Here is a 26,309-nt window from a genome sequence, read left to right as displayed (position 1 = left end):
ACAAATAAATCTTCCTGTGGAGACACAAGTTTTCTGAACTGATTTTATTTGCAACACAGTTATTCAAGTATGGACTGGGAACAGGAATGGGAGGGAGTGGGGAGCAAAAGAGGGAAGATATAAAAGCGTTGTACTTTTGAACTGGCTCTCCAGAAATAAAGAAAAAGCCTTGATATGTATGTCGATTTCTGTGGTGTCCATACTGTCACTATGGCTCACTTCAATCTTCTGATTTGATACCACTAACAAGGTGTTGCGAAGACATGGGCAAAATCAATTCTTGTAGGTCAGTGAGATCCACTCCAGAAGACAAATCCCTGGATGTAAACTTTCTTTGGTCTGACTGATGCTTCCTTGTGGAGGTACCAGAACAGAACTTTGGTTTAAAATGCATCTCAAATGTGAAATCAGGTTCTTTTCTTTGCTTGAAGCACCCGCAATAATATGCAGAGATTGGATTTCAGGTCCCACATGCTCTTGAGTTAATTTTGCTGGATTAAAGGGTGTGCAGGCCCTTCTGAGTTAGGGCTGGCTAGGGTTTTGTGAACTCCAGCTGAGATTCTGGCATCTTCCTCATCAAGTTCGGTATTAACAGCTGCCACCTTCAGAAGACTGGTAGAGGTTCAAGGTTAGGCAAAAGCACAGAAATTACAAAAACTGACACCTTTTATCAAGGGCTACTTAAAAATATTGTCTGTTTTTGAAAAAATGTGGGTAAAGAAATGTTTTCAACAAAAGTTTGATTGGTGGGTACGTATCATCTATTTATATATTAACAGCACATGTAACTTGCAGCATAAATATTTTAAATAAATTGATATACACAATTCTTCCCTCCCTTCCTCCTTTCTTCCCTCCTTCCTTCCCTTCCTTTCCTCTCTCTCTCCTTGCTTCCTTCCTTTCTTCCTTCCTTCATTCCCTCTCTCTCTCTTTTCTTCCTTCCTTCCTTCCTTCCCTCTCTCTCTCTCTCCTTCCTTCCTTCCTGTTGAGTAGTTATAAGGTTCTAGGCATGTAACTTAATGTACACTTACTCTAGTAAAGCAATTAATAAGACAAAACTTGTACATTGAAGGAGCTCATAGTCAGGAAGAAGGAGACAGTTGCGTAAACACCTACTGAAGAATGTTTCAGGGATTGAGATAAGAAGCTAAGCTGGGTAGCAAGCAAAAGCATGAAAGCAGGACTGTTAATTCTGGCTGGGTGAAGGGCCAAGGTGGAGATCAAGGCTGAATTTGTAAAGTCATAACAGAGGAATTTGAAAGGTGAGAAGCCTGATAATCAAGGCTATGGGACGTGAAGGCAGTGTGAGAAGGGGTGGGTGGAAGCTTACTGACTGGTCAAGGCAGTGCAAGAAGTTTAACCTGTCTGGAAATATGCAGACAAGAACTGGAAAGGGCAGTCTGTGCATGAAGATTCCAGGAGAAGCCTGATGATGGAAAAACCTTAAAATCACATCGAGGTTTATTTTATAGTACTACTGTTGAGGAACCATTTTGGTTTTTAATTGGGGAATGATACGAACATTTCCGGGGTTGTTGCTCTGTTTTGTTTTTAAGGATCAGTACAAACTAGCTGCATGAAGAATGGATGGGAGAATAAGAAGCTATGGCAATAACGACAGTTAGAATATATCAATGGGCATGGAAGAGGCTGTTGACCTGGGGAGAGTACCAATAAAGATGGCCTATGCAGGGGAAAGAACTCGGGGATTTTATAAAGTTAGAATTGTCAGGACTTTGTCTTCATTTCAGGCAGGGTGAAGGAATGGTTTAAGTTGCCTCCAAGGTATTTTGTTGGGGGTGAGGGGTACAGAGGGGTCTTACTGAATGGTGATGAAAAAGGGACACAAGCGAAGGATCAACATTGGAGAAAAGATAACCAAACCCTGGGAAGCTTAAGGAACAAAATGTAACAAAACAACAGGGATTGTTTTATAAAATACTTTGAGATATCCAGGATCAAAGATATGATAAAAACTAGCATCGTGTATTCTTGCAGTAACTTTTAATTTACAAAAACAGTCCCATACATTATCTCACTTGACTCTGACCCTTATGCACTATGTAAGAAGGGCAGGGCAAGCACCAGAAACCCAGGGTTACAAAATGTAGTGATTGGGTCTCAGAGGGATTGCAAGGCATGCTCAAAATCCCACAACTGCGCTGAAATAGGACAAAGAGAAATATGGCCACTCAGTGCTTAGAACTCGGAGGGATCGTGAGGCATGCTCGAAATCCCACAACTGAGCAGAAATAGGACAAAGAGAAATATGTTTGCTCAGTCCTAGGTGCAATGCTCATGACAAGAATGGGAGGACAGACGGAACCCCTTTAGAGCTTGATTTTCCTTCCCTGTTGGAATATTTCTGCCTTTGGCACTGGATACGATACCTCCAGTATCTGGCTTTGTTGAGTAGTTTCTTGATGAGATCCCCAGTCGTATCAGTGGAGACATGTGGGTCTTATATGTGTTGCCTAAAGTTATGTCCAAACTGTTGAGGCCTTGATGTTTCTGGAGCTTGAATGACCCATCACCTTGGAGGGTTCTGAAGTACTGATCATTTCACTGGTCATCCTAAAACCTGAAACTGAAGACAGGGAGGCAAAAATATACTGTCATCTTTTCCTTTCTGTGAAAAACAGAAAGAAAAACACAGTAAACCTGCCATTTCCCTCAGGTCAAGTGACAGGCACTGACCCTTGAATTTTCCATTCAGAGAGCTCCAAAGTAAACACAGAATCACGTAAGCCTGAAGAAAAGAAGCCAAATTAGGAACATCACACTTCCTCTCTCCCAGAGAAGACCAGTTTTTCCTATTACTCTAAGTAGGACACTAGAAGAGAAAACAAAGTCCCTTAAAAATCAATTATAAATTAAAGAATTTGTAATGTAATACGCTTTGCACGTACTCAGATGATGGCATGCAATTAAAAAATCTGTTTAAGTGTTAGCTTAGCATTTGTAAACTCTACCAAACAACCTACATCTTCCTACCATTTGCTCATTTGTTATAACTGAAAGTAATGTCTCCTTAAATATTAAAGCTGATGGAGAAAAATGTACCATGCTTCTTCTCTTATCTCAGACATGAGAAAAATTACTCTCAGACTTATTTGCACAGTTAAGTTTACCCTTAGAAGTACCATCTCTTCAGTTTTGAACTTAAGTTAAAAGTGATGGAGTTCAGTAAAATTATCAACAGGATTAGACACACCTCAACCCCATTCTTCCTTATTAAAATGCATTTTTCTCCCCTTGGTGACCAGGACGACATGCTCTGCTGTGATTCTTCCTAACCCCTTCCCAGAATTCTCCATTAGGTCCTTCTCTTTGTGGTATCAGTCTCAAATCTCAGAACTCAGTCTTTACCTCCTCTCTTACTCATATTCCTAACAATTTTATACAATCCATCCTTTAACTCTCATCTCTAGGCTGACTACTCCCAAAATTATAGCACTAGTCCTAATCTTTGCTGTAAAATCTATACTGGTACAACCAACAGCTAACAACACCTCTACTTAAATATCTAATAGCCATGTCCAGGCCGGACTCTTGCCTTGCTGCTATCCCCAAACCTACTCCACCCACATCCCTCCCACCTCAGCAAGTGGCATCATCATTCTTCCAGTTTTTTAAGATAAAATCCTAACAATCATCCTTGATTCATCTATTTCTCTAATATCCCACATCCAATCCATTAGCAAACTCTCTGCTCCACCTTCCCAATACATTTCAAAGCCAATTGCTTCTCATAATCTTTATTATTTCTTACATGGATTGTTGCAATCACCTGCTAACTTGCTTCCCTGCTTCTCTTATCTCTCTTCTCTTCCCACCCAACAAAGCTATCTTTTTACAGTTTAAATCAGATTATGTGATTCCTCTTAGAATAAAATTTAAATACCATATCAGGGCCTCCAAAGTTCTACACAATCTGGTTCCTGTCTTCTTCTCTGCTCTTACCACCTAATATTCTGTGCTTTGCTTGCTCTACTGCAAATACATTCATTTTCTTTGGATCCCCTGAACATCCAAGCACTTCCCACTTCAGTGCCTTTGCACATGTTATTCCTCTCCCTGGAATGCTCTTCCTGCAGTTCTTTACACAGCTTAATTTTTAACATCGCTCAAGTTTTGGCTCAAATGTTACTTCTTCAAGAAAGGTCCCTTTCCTCACTCCCCCAGACTTTTCGTTGTCTATTTGCTACATTTTTATTGAAAACATTAATTATTACTACAAAAATTATATGTATCAATTCCTCTTAGTTTACTATTTTTCACCCCAGCTTCCATAAATCTAAGTTAGTAGGGCCTATGTCTCTTTTTGTATTACCTATGTATCCTCAATGCCTAAAAGAGTACCTGGCACATAGTAGGCACTATATAAGCATGTGATGACTTGATGAATAAGTTAAATAAATGTGTCTATAAGATTCAATATCCCTGGTAAACATTGTTTTTTTTTTTTTTTTCTCTTCTAACTTGCATCAAACGAGCAATATGTGTGAAGCTAAAATATGTAAATTAATGATCTCAACATTTACAACAACCTGAGAACTAACATCATACATCTAGAGAAAATAACTCTTCCAAACATTGGCTGGGTGGCATAAATATCAAATACACTACTGCTGTCAATATTAGCAAGACAATAGTGGAACAACTTTCTCCAGAATATTCTGATAAGACAGATAGTGTATTGGCATTACCTAAGTCTTTTAGGTGAATCCCTGTATCTTCTCACTCAATAAAGGGCAATTGAGTGACCACTATATGCCAAACACTGTGATAGATACAAAGACATGTGGATGAAAAGACAATCAGAATCTTGCCCTCATGCCACCAACAGGGAGGCCAGATGTTGAACAAATAATTATCAAGAGGCAGAAAAATGCTAGAACCATGGAATATTAGAGGAAACCATTACATCCACATTTATAGACAGGAAAATGCAACTTATAGAGAAAATATGGCTAACTCCTGGAACACCACTGGTTCATGGTAGTATTAAGGCTTGAATCTTAATTTCTTATTCATCAATATTTTGCTCTAATTAAGATGACATACATCCTGATTTGCCTAGGACAGTATTGGCTTAGTACTTGTCCTAATTATTAAAATATCACCTTGTTCACTCTCAAATGAGTCCTGGTTCAGATAATATGGCATCCTAACTCACATTGGTTCTACTAGATCAGAACTCATAAAAATCAAAGGGCCTGCCACACCCATTGGTTTGACTAGAAAATTAGTCTTTTACTCTTTTATGAAAATTGCCATAATTGACCTTATTTTATTCTAATAGTAGTTATTTAAGCTAGAGATCACGTCACTGATGAGGTGAAATAATACTGTGCGATCAGATTTTAATTGGGTGGGGATTAATTGGTCCTTTTTCCAGGAGTTCTGAGCTTGAGGTCCACATAGAGAAGCAGAAGTAGTCACAGTAAAATCAGGAAGTGATGAGAATGGCAGGGGCAGTAAAGTACAGACCGCAAATGGAAACACTTCCAAGGGGCAAAATGGCTGGGTCACTAAGGCTGCTCTATCATGATCATCAAAGAACAAGATTTTATTACCCTTTGAAACTTACGGCTCATACTAATTTTTTTTTTGCTTTCCTTATTTCCCTGTTTCTGACAAGCTATAAATACATGGTCATATTTATAGTATATGTGTACTCTCTCTTTCAATGTCTCTCTATATTATGCATATTGAGTCCCATTCAGATCTCTATATATTATATTCCAGAATTCAGGATGCATGCCACCTTACCCACAGCATAGGTTAAGGAATAGCCTTTATGGGGAAAATTTACACAAGTAAATTTCAGTACAAAGCTCTCTTCCACTTGCATGTGGAGACCTGTACATAGTTTGGTCCATAGAGAACACATAGGCTGCTTAAAGCCAACCATTCTGGATTTCGGATGGCAGCTGCTGTCTGGGAATGTTGGCTGCCTTGCACCTGGAGCCCTTAGGGTCAATGGGACATGGCATTCCACGCTGGCAGAGGAGAAAGTCCCTGGTCCCATAGGAATGTGAGCATGGGCTTAGCTCAGGCCCTCCCTCAGAGGGCCAGCTCAGGGGGTGGGTAGACACAGCTGGCTTATTACCCAGATAATGCACAGTGTCCGTCCATGGATTGCTCATCTGTTCATTGGAATGGATGCTGGCTAAGTGCCTGCTCTGATTTTCTACCTATAAAATGTCAAATACACACACACACACACACACACACACACATATGTATACGTAGGCAGTTACAGATTTATATAGATATGTAACATTTTTTAAAGGAACAGGGTCTTGCTATGCTACCCAGGCTGGTCTCAAATTCCTGGGTTCTAGCCATCCTCCTTTTTCCTGAGCAACTGGAATTACAGACACGTACCACCATGCCCAGCTTCTATATAAATATTGATTATAATTTATCAGCTCTGGTCATATTACATATAGGCTATGTAAACATATAATGTACATATATGCACACTTTGCATATGTATGGATGTATTTAAGCCACTAAATCCAATTGAAAGTGAAAATAAATTTCATTAGAAAGTCATGAAATAGTTTCGATCACACCATGAGGTTTCACGGTATGGATTTGGTGTCCACTAGACACGCAGTCTTTTCCCCCACACAAGTTTCTTTTCCTATTGTCTTTCTTTAGAGGTGGGCTACATCGACAATATGGAATCTGATATATCACTGAAAATTTAACCTTGATATGTAGCTTGATGGTTCAACTGCTTTCTATATTGTCATGAAAAGAAATAACTCCACGGTAATGAAACTGTTTTGAGTGGTTGTCATTATTTCACCATACAAGAACTTTTGATAATATTGTTTTTCCATTTTTTTCAACTTAAAGGAATTTAAAACATTACTGATACCATTAAAGTCCTTTTCCAACCCCCTTTCACATTTCATTTCCAAACTTCCATTTATGAAGCAACTACTATCATGAATTTAGCATTTACCTTTGCAGTGTATTTTTAAATATTTTTCTTACGTATCTATTTACCCAATCACAATATGAAGTAAATTGCTGTGCTATTAAAATTTACATAAATGACATCATATTATATGTATCAATCTAAAATTTTCTTTTTTTATTCACTTTTTAAAACTCAGATTGTATATTATATATACTTCTGATACTGTGATATATAATAAGAAACATATATTTGGGGCTTCATTTCTGTTGTCTAGCACACAGCTCCTAGAAACCTTTGATTCTCGGAGACGATAAATTTCTAATGAGGTGACTGGTGGCTGGAGGCTCCTGGACAGCCTCAGCACGGGGGCTGGTTGGGAGGGTTGGGGATCAACCCTGTGAATGCAGGTTGGAATCATAGCTCTACCCACTCCCCAAACTCTGGGGAGATAAGAGGGACTGAAAGTTAAGGTGAGAACCAACAGTCAATGATGTAATTAACTGTGTCTACATAAAGAGCCTCCATAAAAACCCAAAGGACAGAGTTTGGAGAGCTTCTGGGCTGCTGAACACATGGAGACACTGGGAAGGAGCTGTGCCCGGAGAGGGCATGGAAGCTCCCCCTCCCTTCCCGCATGCTTTGCACTGTGTACTTCATCTGACTGTTCATCTGCATCCTGTATAATAATGCTTATGATCAACCTGCAAGCAGAAGTAAGTATTTCCCTGAATTTCATGAGCTGTTCTAGCAAACGATAGAACTCAAGGAGGTAAAGAGAACCTCCAATTTGTAGCTAAGTGAGAGCAGAAGTATGGGTAAACTGAAAACCTACTACTTGCAACTAGCATCTGAAGTGGAGGGCGATCTTGTAGGACTGAGCCCTTAGCCTGTGAGGGTCTGTGCTAATGCCTGTTAGTGTGAGAATTGAATGGAATTGTAGGACAGCCAGTTGGTGTCGGCTGGAGAGTTGATGTGTAGGGAAAAAAAAAATTCCACACATCTAGTGTCAGAGTGAAGTACTGAACAGTGAGTGTGAGTATAGAGAAAAATAGTTTGTATTTCCCATAAAATAATACATTAGTAAAGTTAAAGAAAATCAATGACATGGCGGCCCATGTGCCCACAATTTGACAATCCTTTATAAAGGATATATGTGCTATCTCATTCCTTTCCCTGGATGTAACTATGATCCTGACTTTTATACTAAAAATTATCCCAATTTTCTTAAAACTTGTATCACATATGACTGAATTTCTACAAATACATTAATTACTTCTGCTTGGGGCATTTGCACTTTATAGAAATGAAATCACGCAGGATGCATTCTTCATCATTTCTGCTTTTTCTTTTCAACATTTTATTTTAGAGATTGGTTAATGTTGATACACATAGCAATAATTCACTGATTTCTAATAATATGATGGGAAAAACTATCCATGTTGATATATAGAGTTAATTCATAACAAATTGCATGCGTTTACTACAATGTGAGAATCTTTGTCTTTTAACAGGAAAGTTGATTCATTAATATTTGCTATTTTCACTGATTCTAAAGTGCAGTAACAGACTAAAATATTTTGGAATAAATCTCCCAATACAAAATATCTATAAATGTTAGTTTACTATATAACAAATATCTGTAAAGCAAAGGTTATATGAATGAAGGAATCACAAATGAGTGCCTTGTAACACTGTTGAGTCCCAGTTACTCATAAGTACCTGTTTTTTCATCCATAGACAATAGAAGTTGAACCACTTTCAGGCTATGTCCTTGGTTTATGGGCAGATTTTTCTAATCTGAGTTCATTGGTACTTTCAAAATTACTTCCTAATTACAGTGCATTCACTCCTGTCCCTATGAAGGTATTGGAAAAGCATCCTATATATGCATATGGGCTGCAATTCTTCAACTCTATCTCTCACACTCTACCTCTGAGTTCTCTCTTCAGTTTCAGTATCTGGAGATTTCCCATTCTTTGTTTTGATTACGTAGTTGAAATATTACATACACAAACACACATACACGGAAAATACTTATTTAGCGTTTCTTGTTTTGAGACGGAGTTTTGTTCTTGCTGTCTTGTTGCCCAGGCTGGAGTGCAGTGGTATGATCTCAGCTCACCCCAACCTCCACCTCCCAAGTTCAAGCCATTCTCCTGCCTCAACCTCCCGAGTAGCTGGGATTACAGTGGTGTGCCACCACGCCCGGCTAATTTTGTATTTTCAGTAGAGACGGAGTTTCTCCATGTTGGTCAGGCTGGTCTCAAACTCCCAACCTCAGGTGATCTGCCCGCCTCAGCCTCCCAAAAGTGCTAGAATTATAGGCGTGATCCACCATGCCCGGCCAGAATTTCTATCTATTCAAAGTAAAATAAGGAGCCTTTCATATTTGCCCAGTCTGCTGTCATTGTGAGATATTTGATGTGATCTTTCCAGAAACCAGGTTTTATAAAGTATATAATGCTACTATCAATATGTAATTAAACAGTTTTGTTGTAGCATTTTAAATTTAAAAAATTACTTACAATTGGCCTATAAATGAGCAAAAATATTTTTAAGACTTGAAATACATATTCAATATAAAATATATGTATTATATCCAAATATATGTAAAAATTGAAAATAGTGTATGTGATATACAATATATTACTTATACATATGTAATCTGTTACATATTATCTATAAGATAAAATTTTTCAAATAAACACAAATGCTATTAGAGCTGATTTTTGTGCATCATAGCAATGTTTACATTTTACTCCCCTAAAAGACCCCCAAAGACTGAAGGGTACATTCTTCTATCAATGTCTAAACACTGCAGAAACAATATAAAGCCAAAATTGTTTTTCCTCTTCAATAAATTCTTTCTGGAATAAGAATTCGATTTTTTTAAAAATAGTTTCTAAATTGGTAAATTTAAATTAAATTTTTTATTTTTTTAATTTCTATTTTGTTTTTGTAACTTTACTTCCAGGCTGAATCATTCACATCAGAACAGTCACTTGATTTTCAGTAGAGAATCAACAAGTATTTATGATACAGATGTTATTCACATTGTCCTCAAGTGACCATCAAACTTGCTTTTATTCCTTAATGGAAAAGTATTAGGAAACATAGAAAAAAGTTCTTGGCATGGCATGATATGAGCAGGAATGCTAAAAGATATTTCTTTTCAAAAATATCTCTCCTTTTTAGATCTCAACTTTAAAGTTTTATTATTGCAAATTCAAGGCTGTTGGTGAAAGTTTTCTGAAACCATCAGTTCTAAAGGTTTAAACTTTATTAACCCATAATTAACATTAGTATTGTAAAGTGAATTCAAACACAACACTTTTCAAAATATATTATTCCTCAGTATGCTAGTATCAATATACTTAAAAAGTGTTTTGGTTCCTCAAAAAATTAAACATGGAAATATCATCTAATCCAATAATTCTACCCCTAGGTACATACCAAAAAGAAATGAAAATTGGTATTCAAACAAAACATATACACAAATGTTCATAACACCATTATTCAAAATAGCCAAAAGGTATCCATTAACTGCCTACATCTAACAACAAATGAATGGATATCAAATGCGGTATGTTCATACAATAGAATATCACTCAGCCGTAAAAAGGAATGAACTACTGATACACGCTACAACATGACTGAACCACAAAAAAAAATTATGCTAAGTGAAAGAATTCAGACACAAAAGGTCATATGTTATGTTAAATGATTCCCTTTGTATAAAATATTGAGATTAGGTAAATCTATAAAGACAGCAGATTAATGGTTGCACAGGCTTGAGGGAGGTGCAATGGGAAGTAAAGACTTAATGGATACAGAGTTCCCTTTTGAGGTGATGAAAATGTTGTGGAACTAGGTGGAGGGGTGGTTATGCAGCATTGTAAATGTAATAAATGCCACTGAGTTGTACACCTTAAAATGGTTAACTATGTTGTGTAAATTTTACATCAATAAAAAAGGAAAAATGGAGGGTTCTATAATGTGTAATTTGGAGAGTCACAATTCACACTAGCATTTTACAGACTCTGAGAACTCCTGCAGTACCTTACACATTTAAGTCATATTTCTCAAATGCATTGGATTACAAAAACCTCTGTATTCTGTGTATATGCATGTGTGCATATGTGCCTGCACACACTCCTGCACACATTTGCACATGTGTTTGCTTAACAACTACCTCATATGCCTCATCTTTAAGGCTTAGCAGACCTGTTTTGGGTCAGAATCACAAAAAGAGATAACAAAGTACAGAGCAAATAAATCCTTTAAGATCAGTGAGGAAGAGGCCAGGCGCAGTGGTGGCTCATACCTGTAATCCCAGCACTTTGGGAGGCTGAGATGGGTGGATCACCTGAGGTCAGGACTTCGAGACCAGCCTGACCAACATGGCAAAACCCTGTCTCTACCAAAAATAAAAAAAATAAAAATAATTTTTTCTACCAAAAATTTAAAATATATATATTTTTTGAATTTTCTACCAAAAATATATAGCCAGGCATGGTGGCACATGTCTGTAATCCCAGCCACTCAGGAGGTTGAGGTAGGAGAATCCCTTGAACCTGGAAGTTGAAGGTTGCAGCAAGTTGAGATCGCTCCACTGCACTCCAACCTAGGCAACACAGTGAGACTCTGTCTCAAAAAAAAAAAAAAAAAAAAAGTCAGTGAGGAAGTAAAAAGGTGTCCACACTAAGAAGCCCTTAAATATCAAGAACAGAACTGAAGAAAATAAAAGACAGATACAGAAAGGAAAGGTGGGTGAATAATTAAAATCAAATTGCAAAGGAACATAGGTAGCGTCAGTGAGGTGAAGATCAGGAGATTTGTATCCACGTCTCAGGTCAGATTCTCTAGGACGTGGACTCTGAGATGGTTGTGAGCAGGAAGTCGAGGGAGAATCCTCTGGGGATGTACATCTGTAAGGGGAAAGGAACAAAGGATTGGGAGGAAGAAGAAGCCAAACTGTGATGCAGGTCCTACAAAGACTTCAGCTAATCTCAAGAGAAGCTGTAATACAAAATGGCCCTTCAGAGATATCCAGGTCTTGTCTCTCAGAACCAGTGGGTCATGGGGTGCTAGCTGCCTCAAGCATATAGCCTTGGTAAGGAGGACAATTCCTGCGAAGAACCATCAGAAGAAAAGACTCCTGGCAGCTGAGTGATCAAATGCCTAAGCACTGAAGCGGGAATGTGGAGACCATATCATAACACTCACTACACAGGGTCACAATTTTCTGAAAAGTGTCCAACATCCCAAAAACATAATTCTAATAAGATCTCTTCCCACAACCACAAATCCAAGAAATGGCACCTTCAGGAAGTCTCCACTCAACAATTATGAGTGATTTCCTATCCCCATCCATTGTTTGATGCAGTGGGTATTTTCACTTTGTGGAGAAAAGGAAAAATTATTTTCCAGTAGAGCATCCTCTCTAGCAGGGTAGCTCAACAAGTTTGTGTTAACACTACCCCCAAAACTTGTTACAGATCAATTAACCTCAAATTAAAATGATCATTTCTTGCTGGTATCCTCTAATAGTTCATTAATTGATATCAAATAATGCTACTTGTTGCTTTTAATCTCTGGTTTTTCCATTGTGGTCTGCCTACCTTCTACATTGGAGTCACTTCAAGGAAAGAGGGCTAATAATTGAAAATAGATATCTGTGGGTCTCTCTCCAGATGGACTAAACCTGAATCACTGAGGAAGAAGCACAGCAACCCATTCTTTATGTTTTGGGATATTTTTATGGATATAAATGTTCAAGAACTACTATTACGAGTTCTCTAAATCTCCCTAGTTTGAGTCAAATCATCCAGGAGTCATGGGCTCACAGCTCTTCACATTAGCCTCAACAGGTCTTTTTTTATTTAATTGCACTTTCGTGAGATGCCCGGAGCCAATACTGAGGTGTATTATATAAACTTCACTGAACAACTTGTGTCTGCGTTTACTGTTGAGATTATGTGTATGACAATACATGATGTCTTGTCTGTAAAGACTTGGGAGAAAATTCTGATCTCATAATCAGATAGAATTGTTCATCTCTTGAGCAACTAGATAGATTTAACACTATAAGTAGTGTGACTCACTCACCTTTAGTGTTTCCTTCTTCTCACTGGCTAGCAGAAACTCAGAGTCAAGTTTTTGGCACACCTCTAGAAAATATGCGTGACTTCATTGTGTGATTTTTGTGTCCTGACTCACTTTTACTTTCACTGAACTTTCCTGAGTCCTTTTTTTAAAACCATTTATTTGCTATTTCATATGTATTTCATTAAATGGTTTTTTAAATCCTTTCTGGGACAAGCCTGGGCATAAATAGTCAACTGTATTCCAATTATTAACACGTACCAGACATTCAACAAGTTCAGTCCATCAGTGAAATACCTTAACAGCCAAGAAGTAGCCCCTGCCAGTGTATTATATATGCTTTTGCACGGCACTGTGTGAAGAAATTCTAGCAATGTTGTAAGCAATTAGTTGGAAAGGATTTCAACTTTTGACACCAATAACCGGTCTAACAACATTCTGTGACTTGGCATATCAGTGAACATAGGAGAAAATAATAGGGCTTGTGCATTTCCAAAGAACTATTGAGGAAGGAATTCAGAAAATGTCCCGCAATTTTAATTCTCTTTTCTTTTCATACAATCTTCCTCGCTTATGCATGCACAAGCATAAAAGTAATATAAAAATTACAGAACCCCCAGATTTCATTTAAATCTCTCTAGCCCTTTGGACAATTACACAGTGCAAATTCCCTCTTTTCACCCAGTCATGCATTATACTTTGCTATAGGATGAAAAAATTCCTGATAAATGTCATCATGATTTAGTTCACGTTGGGAAAAGTAAGGTTACATTTAAAATATTTAGAAGTTTGAAGTTATTACATTACAGATGAGTTTGTATTTCTTAGTATGTATTAACTGTAAGAGTGTATTAGAATAAGTGTTAGATGTTGCCTATGACTATATAAAGTATCTGAGTCAACCAGAAATGAGCTCACACTTCTAATAACTTAAGCATGAATAAGTGAATCATAAAAAAGCCCTCCATTCCTTTTACTGAAATAATCCTGGGAAAGATGGAAACAGCACAGGCCTCTGCTTCTGATAACAGATATGGAAAGGAAACATAGAAGAGCCCTGGAAAATCTTTGGGCTGTTAGAATTAGCTTTCTTTTTTTTCTTTTTTTTTAACCTTCTTTTATTATTATTATTATTATTATTATAATACTTCAAGTTGTAGGGTACATGTGCACAACATGCAGGTTTGTTACATAGGTACACATGTGCCATGTTGGTGTGCTGCACCCATTAACTCGCCATTTACACTAGGTATTTCTCCTAATGCTATCCCTCCCCCCCTCCCCACAACCCACGACAGGTCCCAGTGTGTAAGATTCCCCACCCTGTGTCCAAGTGTTCTCATTGTTCAATTCCCACCTATAAGTGAGAACATGCAGTGTTTGGTTTTCTGTCCTTGCGATATTTTGTTCAGAATGATGGTTTCCAGCTTCATCCATGTCCCTACAAAGGACATGAACTCATCCTTTTTATGGCTGCATAGTATTCCATGGTGTATATGTGCCACATTTTCTTAATCCAGTCTATCATTGATGGACATTTACATTGGTTCCAAGTCTTTGCTATTGTGAATAGTGCCACAATAAACATACGTGTGCATGTGTCTTTATAGCAACATGATTTATAATCCTTTGGGTATAGACCAATGGAACAGAACAGAGCCCTCAGAAATAATACCACACATCTACAACCATCTGATCTTTGACAAACCTGACAAAAACAAGAAATGGGGAAAGGATTCCGTATTTAATAAATGGTGCTGGGAAAACTGACTAGCCATATGTAGAAAGCTGAAACTGGATCCCTTCCTTACGCCTTATATGAAAATTAATTCAAGATGGATTAGAGACTTAAATGTTAGACCTAATACCATAAAAACCCTAGAAGAAAACCTAGGCAATACCATTCAGGACATATGCATGGGCAAGGACTTCATGTCTAAAACACCAAAAGCAATGGCGACAAAAGCCAAAATTGACAAATGAGATATAATTAAACTAAAGAGCTTCTACACAGCAAAAGAAACTACCATCAGAGTGAACAGGCAACCTACAGAATGGGAGAAAATTTTTGCAATCTACCCATCTGACAAAGGGCTAATATCCAGAATCCACAAAGAACTTAAACAAACTTACAAGAAAGAAATCAAACAACTCTATCAAAAAGTGGGTGAAGGATATGAACAAACACTTCTCAAAAGAAGACATTTATGCAGCCAACAGACACACAAAAAAATGCTCATCATCACTTGCCCTCAGAGAAATGCAAATCAAAATCACAATGAGATATCATCACTCACCAGTTAGAATTAGCTTTCTATAGAGACAGCTGGTAACATATAGCATATTAGTTAAGCAGGTTCTAGCATTAGATTGTTAGGGGTTAAACTCCAGCCCTAATGTTTATCAAGCAGTCAGTACTAGGATATTTGACTTAGTCTTTCTGTGCCTCAGTCTCTCTTTCTATAAAGTAAGAATGATAACACTACCTATCTCACAGAATTGTTTTGAGGATTAAATAGGTTGATCTATAAAGAGCTCTTAGATCTAGAAAATAAAATTTTAATAAATATTAAGTGTTAAACTCCTTTCTGGATGATGTCCTGAGACACAGATTTACCTGTATTCCTTATTAGGAAATTTGATATGAGGTACAGGCCAAGAATAGCCATTCTTACGATAATTGCTACTAGCTCCATCCATAATGGAAGATCCCATTACATCGTAGCCAAGTTCAGAATAAGCAAGCCTTGTGTGCTTTGCTGAGGAAGTGGAACTTTATCCTCAAGACAAACAAGAGTCACTGGAAGGTTATAATGTAGTAAGAAGTGTTAAGTGCTCAGATTTGGCTTTTGCAAGGATTATTCTGTGGATAAAGCACTGTTGAGATGAATGAGAGAAACACACACACACTCAGCGGCTTAAACAAGATAGAAGTGTGTGTTGTGTGGTGCATGTGTGTGTCTGTGCATGCACGCATAGGTTTTGGGGGATTTTTCCGTTTCCCATGTAAATGAGATACATTTACATGACTAGTAAGGCAAATTCTCACATTGATCCATGAATCCTGTATTCTGGTTGCTTCTTCATCCTCAAAAATGTAGATTCACTTCAAATTCAAGGGTGGCTACTCAAAAGCTAGTCATTATGTTTCCGTTCCAGGATTAGGAAAGGAAAAAACAAAAGGAGGTTATACAGCCTTCCCTTAAGAACAGCTCCTAGAACTTACTCAAGAGACTTGAGCTGACTTGTCCTTGTTGGAGCTTAGTTAGATGGTTACTTTAGATGCAAGTGAATCTGGAAAATGTGTTGCTTATTTTAAGTGGCCATGTCATTAAAAATGCTCAACTATTAAGTGAAAGGGGGAAAGGCAATTCTAGGGGACAAGTAGGAGTCTTCACCATGTGCAAATAGCTAGTGAAGATGTCAGAAAGCTGTATCTTATAAGACTGGGTCACCAGCTTCATGAAAAAGGACCAGTAAAGGAGTATCGCAGGTTTCTGTTTTTGGTGAAAGGATAGAGGACATTTCATTCAACAACGTAAGAAAAAGCTACTTGGTAAGGAAGATCACGAATAAATTAACCTTTAAGCATATTAAGCTTAAAATACTGGACCAGGTGCTGTGGCTCACGCCTGTAATCCCAGCACTTTGGGAGGCCGAGGCAGGCTGATCACGAAGTGAGGAGATCCACACCATCCTGGCTAACACGGTGAAATCCCATCTCTACTAAAAAATACAACAAATTAGCCTGGCTTGGTGGCGGGTGCCTGTAATCCTGGCTACTCGGGAGGCTGAGGCAGGAGAATGGTGTGAACCTGGGAGGCAGAGCTTGCAGTGAGCCGAGCTATCGAGCCACTGCACTCCAGCCCGGACGATAGAGCGGGACTCCGTCTCAAAAGAAAAAAGAAGATACTGTGGGACAACCCAGTGGAAATTATATCTAAACAACTATATTTGAATTTGAGAAACTCAGGAGATAAATTCCCGCTAGAGATACAGACTTGCGAGTCACCTCTAGAGCAGGTAGTTAAAAACAAGAAAGCGAATGAGGTAGCATGGATCTACTTTCCCCTTTCTTGTTGTGGCCTAAACGGATGAGAGCATGCAGCTGGTAAGTGCACCACCCCACAGGCTCTAGGATAATGGACTTGTGTGGCCACTCCAGGGGCTGAGGGCAGGGGTTACTCTCTTATCTTCACACAGGTTGAGATGGAAAGAGGAAGCATAGTACAGACAGAACAAGTGGAAAAAGAATTCCATGGAGAGTCTGTGAAGACAGAGGGTGTATTTATAATGGAATGAGATCCCACAGGTTACAACAAAAATCCTGAGGAGGAGATCTGGAGGGCAGGGAAGAAGACCTGGGAAGATATCTAAGAAAGAGCTGGCCAAAGAGACCCACATTATTATGGGGATTAAAATGGAGATAGGAGTGTCATGTCAAATTATAAATAATTTGATTGAGACATGGTTTTTTACTTAGGTAGTACAGGGTTCTAAATCCAAGTAGAAGCAGAGGCCTGATGACTCCACAATCTACGGTCCTGTACTAGAGCCTTTGGCCTACATTCAGAGCTTGAAATGGAACCAGGACAAGGAGCAGCCCTGAGGACTGTGGAAGTCCTTTGCAGGGGCAGACCCTCTGTCCAGGTGTTAGAGAGATTTTTAAAATTATCTCCTTTCTGTTAGCAGCAGTCTTCAATGGTGGAGGCATGTCCTCAATATATAGCCCTCAGTTATTTATGACGGTTAACTTAGATCAAAGGACCTGCAGCCCAAAGGCCAAATCAGATCCACTGCTCATTTTTGTAAACAAAGTTTCATTGAAATATAGTCACAACCATTCATTCAATATCATCTCTGGCTGCTTCAGTGCCACAACAGCAGAGCCGAATAATTTTACAAAGATCGTATGGCCTGCAAAGTCTCAAATACAGTATTCTGTATCTGGCTTTTGAGAGAAAAAGTTTGTCAACTCCTAATTCGGGTAGACTATATGAAGCACATAATACACTATCTAGCGCAGAGTAAGTGCTAACAAATTACACTTGTTTTTGTTTTTATTTTTAAAGTCAAATCTTGATTACCAACGTCTTTGTTATTGGCCATTTGATTTTAGGCACTCTGGGGAAACCATTCATCCTTGCTAATTTACATGTGGTTGATGGTAAAATTTACACAACTCTCCATTTTATCTAAAGCCTTGTATATATAATTTCAGCCATATGGATTTTATGTGTTTGGAGATCATGGCTAATTCAACCATATGGAGATTATTTTAACTTAAAGACATTAAAAACCAACAGATGATTTCATCTCTCATATATGCAATTATAATAAGAGTCAAAATGTCCTACTTTTGGGTGCCAGGACAAATGAATTTAAACGGTGTTTTTAATCACTAATACTGAGCATAAAAATGGAAGTAAAAGTGAGATTCAATTTAAGATATAATATTAAAGGTTGTCACATTATGAAAATTAAAAATATTCTAAAACAGCAAAAGAAAACAAAACAAGACTCATGGATCCTATAAACTATTCTCTATTGACCTTAAGCCCATAGTTGAAAGACTTCAGTATTAAAATTAAAATCCTGTGATATGGTAATACACTAAATGCTAATCCAAATGATGTTTAGAGTTTGGTGGAAAGAAATTTCCCCTGGAGAATATAAGAAATATACCTATTTAATATATTTGGTAAAATTTGGCAGAGATTTGCTAAAGAATGTAATTTGAGAATGGGCAGATAGAGTTAACACCTCATTAAAAAAGTACCAAAGAGTGTCTTGTTAAATAAAAGGTCGTCACAGCACAATCTCACTGCCAGGAGGCTTCAGCGTTGAGCTCGATATTGATGGAAAAGGAAATGACTAATTTGGGAAAGTCTGTTTGTGTTGTGCTCAATCCTTAGCATCCTGGAGGGCAAGAAGAGTTCACATCTCATAAAGTCTCAGGCCTTGGCCAAGATCACATTTGAGGTAGTTATAGGTTGTTTTCAGTGCCTGGCCAGCTCCTCTTAGCACTTATTTACATGTTCATGAAGTTTTTCCCATTCCTCACAGTACCAGCGTTTACGATGAAAATGTCCCCTATCTGCACTATGCAGTGTGGTAATCGCGACCCACATGTGGCTACTGAGCACTTGAAATGTGGCTACTGCAACTGAGGAACTAGATTTTTAATCTGTTTCAGTTTTCATTGATTTAAATTTAAGTGTGTATTTGAATAGCCACATGGGGCTAGCAACTACCATATGGGACATTACAAGTTTTAAATTGAATAGGTTTCTGATTATCTTCAAAACAAAGAAAAGTGTTGGGGATTTTCTTTTTCCACAAATGACATTAATTATTGTTCAAAGGTGTTCTTCACTAGGTAGACGACCCACCCGATCTGACCTGCTACACCCTGTACCTTCACTACTCTCCCATCCTTCAAAATATACTTATCCCATGTCTCATTTCTGAAACTCTTTTCTTCTAATCACTTACGTGATAAATTAACACAGTAAAAGATAGCCACACACACAAAAAAAGCACAAAATGTCAAGAAACAGTGCCCTCTTCTAAAGACATTTTTAAGTCTAAAGATAAACGTCACAAGTTTATAAGAAAAAATAAATTTACGCATGTGGGGCAGGAGCAGAGGGTATATGGCAAATCTATGTACCTTCCTCCCAATTTTGCTGAGAACTTAAACCTGCTCTAAAATACTAAGTTTTGTAAAATCAACCAATTAATTAATCAATCAGGTTAGGATAGGATTGGAAAAATTCATTTAGAAACTGTGGAATATCCTTACAATATAATATTAGTAAGATCAAATATATATATATAATATAATTCCAATTTTGTTTATTTACGTGTACAATCCTTAGGTGTCCAGGGTATTGGATCAAACAAAAGTGTTATGATTTTATAAAAGGAGACACAAGAGTAGAAGGACAAAGCTGACTCTTTCATAGGAGAACTTTCTGGAAAATAGGTAAAATGGAAGGAAGACTTACATAACCCTAGATTTAGTTATTATTTAATCTGTCTACTGCTGTAATGCAATAAAAAATTGTGTCAACCCCATCTATGACTGAAGTAAGTATCGTCCACAAAGCTACCATAATCTTTTCAATGAGCTTGCTGGCTCATAGATGAGGAAATTACGTTCTTTTTCTGTTTCAGTGTTTCCACCTCGAATGGAAATCAAACACCTGAGTGACCTCCCTATGACTGAGAATTGGGTGGGGACATCCTGCAAATTCTCACCAAACAGTTTTGAGTGGAAAACGATTGCATCTTTAAAGGGTTTTAAAGAGTAGAATGTGCTTTCCCTGAGATGGCATTAATTTTTACTCAGTTCACACATTTTTATTTTAGAGCAATCGCCACATTTCAACAAGTGATTGGAAAGAACTCGTCCACATTTCTCTACTCAGGGCTTAGCTACATTACTGTTTTGCTTCCAGGTGCTGCTTGCATTACTCATTCTCATTCTGATAATAAAAAGTGACGTCTCCAGCGACTAAGTTGAACCTTGGGATAGAGAAAACTGCATATTTTTATAAAAGAAAAAGGCTCACTCTTTATTTTACGTGAGTTCCACCTAACCCACCTAAAATCCACCTCAAATCTCAGAGGTATTTTACCTCAGCCACCTTGTTGCTGTCATGTTCTATTTTCAGTTGACTATATTCTGAATACTTTTCAAATTTATATAATTAAATGTTTTCAATAAAATTCTTAAATGAAAAATTAACTTAACATTTTACATGTACATAGGAAAAGATCTTTTAGTTTTGGGGAGACAACAACAATAATAACAATTGACATAAAGATATGTTTTGATAAACAATATCAATAGAGAAATAAATATCGATAAAAGCTAGTGCCTTATTTAGAGCTCACACACTTTTACAAACTCTTTGAGGTGACACAATAAAAGACAAAAGCATACTTCAACTTTCTTTTTTAATTACCAATGACAGAAAGATGAAAATGGAAAAGTTACACAGGACGAGGGAAGTGGAAAACAATTGTCAAAAAAGTAAAGTCCACATAATACTTTAGTCCACAAATTATGTGCTAGAAATAAAAATAAGATCCTAAGCACTTCAACTGACTAAAAAGCCTCCTTCTTGGCCAAGGCACTGCAGAGAAACATTCTGATTCCTTGCCATGACTGGATGGGAAATTAGACACACCTCAGTATTCCCCTTCCTTATTAACCTTTAACCAGAATTCTTTCCTAAGAAGTAGGCAGAAACCAGCTCTAGAAGACAAGAAACAAATCACTTTTCTTTTTTTTTTTTTTTTTTTTTTTTTTTGAGCTGGAGTCTCACTCTGTTGCCCAGGCTGTAGTGCAATGGTGTGATCTCAGCTCACTGCAACCTTCGCCTCCTGGGTTCAAGCTATTCTCATGTCTCAGTCTCCCGAGTAGCTGGGATTACAGGGCCCGCCACCACGCCCTGCTAGTTTTTGTATTTTTAGTAGAGACGGGGTTTCGCCATATTCTTCAGGTTGGCCTCAAACTCCTGACCTCAGGTGATTCACCCATGTTGGCCTCCCAAAGTGCTGGGATTACAGGTGTGAGCCACCACGCTCGGTCATGAATCACTTATTCTTTTATTGCCTTTAGACAATCATCTGAGGCCATGACCAGACCTCCCTCTTGGCAGTTTCAGCTTGAAGGCTCACCTGTTTCACAATGAACCTCTTACTAAAAACTGACCACCATCCCCAGACTAGTTTTGGCTGGCTTATGGAAAAGGGACAGTGAGGGTTTTCATATCCTCTGCTTCACTTTTTCGTATCAGAAGGCCAAAAGCTCCACCAATGTATCATGCTGACGGTGCCATTTTTTGAACATGGAACCCATGAAGAGGCATGAAGTGCAACTGCTCGTGTTCATGTTCCTCTTTTATAAAATATTCATGGCTCCTCCGACAGCGTGTTAAGTACGTATACTTAGCCAACCCACTCAGCGTAAATTTCTGTTCCCTTTATCCCTCCCTCCGAGTGCGGGCTCTTACCTTCTGCCAGAAGCTGTGCTTCTCTGCAGGATGACCAGCCTGTGGACTAGCAACCCTTTATGAGAAATAAAGCTCTCCTTTCCAAATCTATGAATCTCATCATTTTTCAACTGATAGTGACCACTGTATCAATATTCAATATTAAAATTGTCAATCCTCACCAGCACATGACAGAGACTTCCCCAGTGTAGTCTGCCCCTCAATTCTGAGGAAACTAGGAGAAGCTCCATTTCTGAGCCCAGAGCTCAGGAAAAGAAAAACCTGTGACTTCCACATTAACCTGAGCAGTCAAAACCCTTTTCTGTTATATGAAGTGGGCCATCAGCAGCACAAGTGACATTTATAAACCAGATATATTTTTGTGACATAGTTGTCCAATCATGAGCTAAAAAGGGAGTTTCTGCAAGTAAGAAGTGAAAAAACACATTGTTATGATCCCAGCTGTGTTCCCCTAAAATTCCTGTGTCGAAGCTCTAACCCCTAGAAACCTTAGAAGAGGAATATATTTGGAGATAGGGCCTTTAAAGAGTAATTAAGGTAAAACGAAGTCATAGGAGACAGTCAAATGCCTAGGCAGCTAAAAAGGGGTCCCTGGAGAATCACCAACCCACCCTGCAAGTATTTACATCAGATTTTTTTGTACAGATGAGGAAATCTGCCAGGGCTTTATCTGAGCATGCCTACATGTGCACTGCGGGAACAGGGTGGAGCCACGGTCAGTGGGTGAAGCCACGGTCAGGGGTGGAGCCACAGCCAGCGGGAGGAGCTCCCTTGTGGTGGTGTGAGTTTCAATCTGTGAGGTGGGAGGCCTGTCAGCAGGACTCCATCTTGCTTTGCTGTGTTTTTTGTTTGTTTGTTTTCCCCTTTATGCCCAGTAAAATTCTGCTCTACTTACCCTTCAGTATGTCCACGTGCCTAAATTTTTCTGGTTGTGTGACAAGAACCCGGTTTTAGCTAAATTAAGGAGCAAAATTCTGCACCAATATGGGTGGGCCCTAATGGAATATGACAGGTGTCCTTATAAGAAGAGAAGGTCAGAGACACACAGAAAGGGAAGACTACATGAAGACCCAGTAAGGTGGACCTCTGCAAGCGAAAGAGAGAAGCCTTGGAAGAAAACGATCCTATTGGCACCTTGATTTTGGACTTCTAGCCTTCAGAATGGTTAAGAAAATAACGTACAGCTGTTTAAGCCCCCCAGTCTATGGTTCTATGTTATGGCAGCGCTGGCAAACTAATTACAGGCTCTTTTCCAAAATTTCTAAATCCAGTTGTTTCTTAGATTAAATGGCACATGGAAGACTGGTTAAAATGTGCCCTCATGACTATGAAAAGAGTATCACCAACACTGGTCTGACTTCTACAGGTCTATCATGTTGATGGCAAGACTTTCTCACTCCACTTTTACAGACAAGATTTTCCTCAAGCCAGATAGGATGCTGCCTGTTCACTTTTCTATTTTAAAAATGCTTTGCAAATGGAGCTGCTAAGTAATTGATAACATATGGTTAACAGGAGAAATAGAATAAAAGAAAAAGACTCTCTCTCCATAGCATTGTTCTCCAGACCTTTTTTCCAGCTGGGCTTCTACCAAAGGAAGCGCTCTGAAAAGAAGCAACTGAGGAGCACTTTAAAATGTGAGTCCTAGGAAACAATCAACCTCACTTCCTGGCACTTGTGTCTTTGTCAAGCAACAGGAACACCAGAATTGCCCTAATGGAATGGAACAATGACCTATTTATTCTGATATCCTGTCTCCTACTGAGACTTATGCCAGGTTCTTTTGAGGAAGGGCTAACCACCACATAAGCACCCTATTGTGTGCCACTTGATTGCATTTGGAGTTGGAAGACTTTGGAGAGTGTGGGAAGGGTGTTTTTCTTTCTAAAAACACGTGGGATGTATGAACATTATCGAGTCATTTGTCCCCGGAATTTGAATGTCTAGAGACTTCAGTTAGCAGGATTTCTGAGCTGCAAAGAATATAGAATATAGTAGTCACACACACCACTATGTATTTTATCATTTTCAACTACCATTTGGTTTCTGTACCTTGTCTTCTTTGCTCTCTAAGGTGATCATACTACCACCTTTTAAAAATTTTTTATTTTGACCTTCAGTAAATTTCATGTATTCAATTTCCCATGCCTTCCTACAGGATACTAATAGTCTCTAGTAATCCATACGGATCAAATTTTAATCTAGATCCGAGACAGAGTAGGAACAGGGCTTTGTTTCAGTTCATCCCCACTAGAGCATTCTTCCATGCATTCCCACTGATTGCAAAACCCATACCACTACCTGACACTGTACCATTAACTCAAGCCTTTAGTCATAGAAAGAAAATAGCCATTCTGTATTGTCTTTCTGTGCTTTCATAATGTTTAACCATGTCTTTTATTTAGAGAATTCCAGGAAATGGCCTTAGGAAATCCAAAATATGAAACCCAGGTTGCAGAGTGTCTCACCTCAGGCGTAAGTGCTAAATAATGGATTTGCAGCCTTGTTGCCACAGGCCAGACCACCAGGTGACCCATTGCTTAAGACAGCCATCACAACCAGATAATGCTGACCTGCATACCCTACCCCTGATTTAAATTCTTGTGCTTCTCCTAATATCCCAACTGGCTTTTTTCAAGGAGTGAGTCAGGGAATTCTCTCTCAGGCTGTCTCCCTTATGCCCGAGCATAAGCTCCAATGAAGACTTGTCTGGGAGAACTCTTTTGGCCTCATGTCAATTTCTATTGCACTGAAAGCCCAAGAACTCATGGTTGGTAACAGATCCATGAAAAATTTATAATCCTTAACTTTAGCTGGGCATCAGAACAATATTTTATTTATCTCTATTTGATATCTATTTTTGTTAGCGGTGGAAGAGATCTGAGTTACCCCGAGTTACCAGCGGCAAATCTATATGGGTTCACAGCAACTTCAGTCCTTGCCTCCTCAGAAGAAAGAATTTGACTGAGGGGCATAAAGCAGAAAAAGAGACCAAGGCAAGTTTCACAGCAGAAGTGGAAGTTTGTTTTAAAAGACTTTAGAGTAGGAAAATTTGCTTTAAAGAGGTCCAAGCAGGCACTTGAAGGTCCAGGAGAGAAAAGAGAGCAAAAGAAAACAGCAAAAATGACCTTTAACCTTGATCCTAGGACTTTATAGGCTTACCTCTTTCCCCTGATTCTTCCCTTAGAGTGGGTTTTCCTCATGCTTGGTGCTCTCCTTACCTTTGGGAATTGAACATGCTCAGTTTCTTTAGGTAATTATACACATGCACATCTGAGGCTTTCTTCCCTTTTCCAGTGGAGTGTGACCCAGAAGATTATATCTTAACACGCATGCCCCGGAAGTTGCTTCTCCCTGGGGTCTGCATTCAATTAACATTTTTATGTTAACAGGTGTGGACCATCAGGAAATGGCCTTTCCCTGACACTGCCGAACTATCATTTTTAGAGAGGCAATGTGATAATTGCTGAACCATCAGCTGACATTTCTAGTGGGTGGGGGAGAGCCCTCTCCTGTCCTGCTCATACTTAACTACCTGTAACATTTTCACACAGCTGTAAACAAAGAACAAGAAAAAAACTACTTTTTCTTTGGAATGCTTTAGAAACCTCTAATGCATCCTTTTATTTCCTACTACTTGCATTATTTTGTTAGATATCTAATGTTTACCCAATCAATTATTAGCTTTTGTATTACATAATGTTTATATCCTTGAAGTTTCAAAATACACCAACAATTTTAATATACTAATGAGTAGCTGCTGATGAGGCTCAGAACACACCACCACCCCAAACTATGACTGTAGATCTGAATAATCTGAATGGCGCACTCCAAATATGCCTTTTTCACCTAAGGATTATTTTGAGCTGGTTACATTCAGAAAGTAGGCAGACACAGGCATAGCTCTTTAAAGTTACCTTTTTGTAAATGAAATTTATATCTGTAAAGTAAGTGTCCATTTGTAAGGGTATCTTCCTCTCTACACCAAGAAGAGAAGGAAGACTAAATCACTAGAGACTCCAGAATCAATGGAGAAGGCACCTGCATAACAAACCTTACCTTTCACCTCTCTTGCTCATCTTACCTTAGCTGGGCCTTTCCCCACACCCTTCGTTGTTTCAGAATATGGTGATATTTACGTCTGAAGTTTAAAATGCCTTCTTTGAGCTACATTCTTGAGACTTCTCATTTCAGTGGTTTTTCCCCAATGTATACATGAGGAATACATGTTAACTAAC

The 26,309-nt window shown here is 38.4% G+C and overlaps 2 long non-coding RNA genes across 5 annotated transcripts in view; one reads left to right on the top strand and one right to left on the bottom strand.

The window, feature by feature from the left end:
• Positions 1 to 25,369, bottom strand: LOC135969605 (uncharacterized). The gene is made up of 3 exons (XR_010584896.1): positions 25,234 to 25,369; positions 2,391 to 2,587; positions 1 to 612 (listed from the first exon to the last, which is right to left on the bottom strand). It is a non-coding gene; the product is annotated as an uncharacterized lncRNA (long non-coding RNA).
• Positions 1 to 26,309, top strand: part of LOC123571912 (uncharacterized) — a 52,602-nt gene that overhangs the window by 5,493 nt on the left and 20,800 nt on the right. The gene's annotated exons all lie outside the window — the stretch shown is intronic.

This window comes from Macaca fascicularis, chromosome 2, assembly GCF_037993035.2.
Source record: "Macaca fascicularis isolate 582-1 chromosome 2, T2T-MFA8v1.1".
In the NCBI taxonomy this organism is placed as follows: Eukaryota; Metazoa; Chordata; class Mammalia; order Primates; family Cercopithecidae; genus Macaca; species Macaca fascicularis.
Note: the sequence above shows the minus strand (reverse complement) of the source record. Positions and strands in the feature narration are given on the sequence as shown.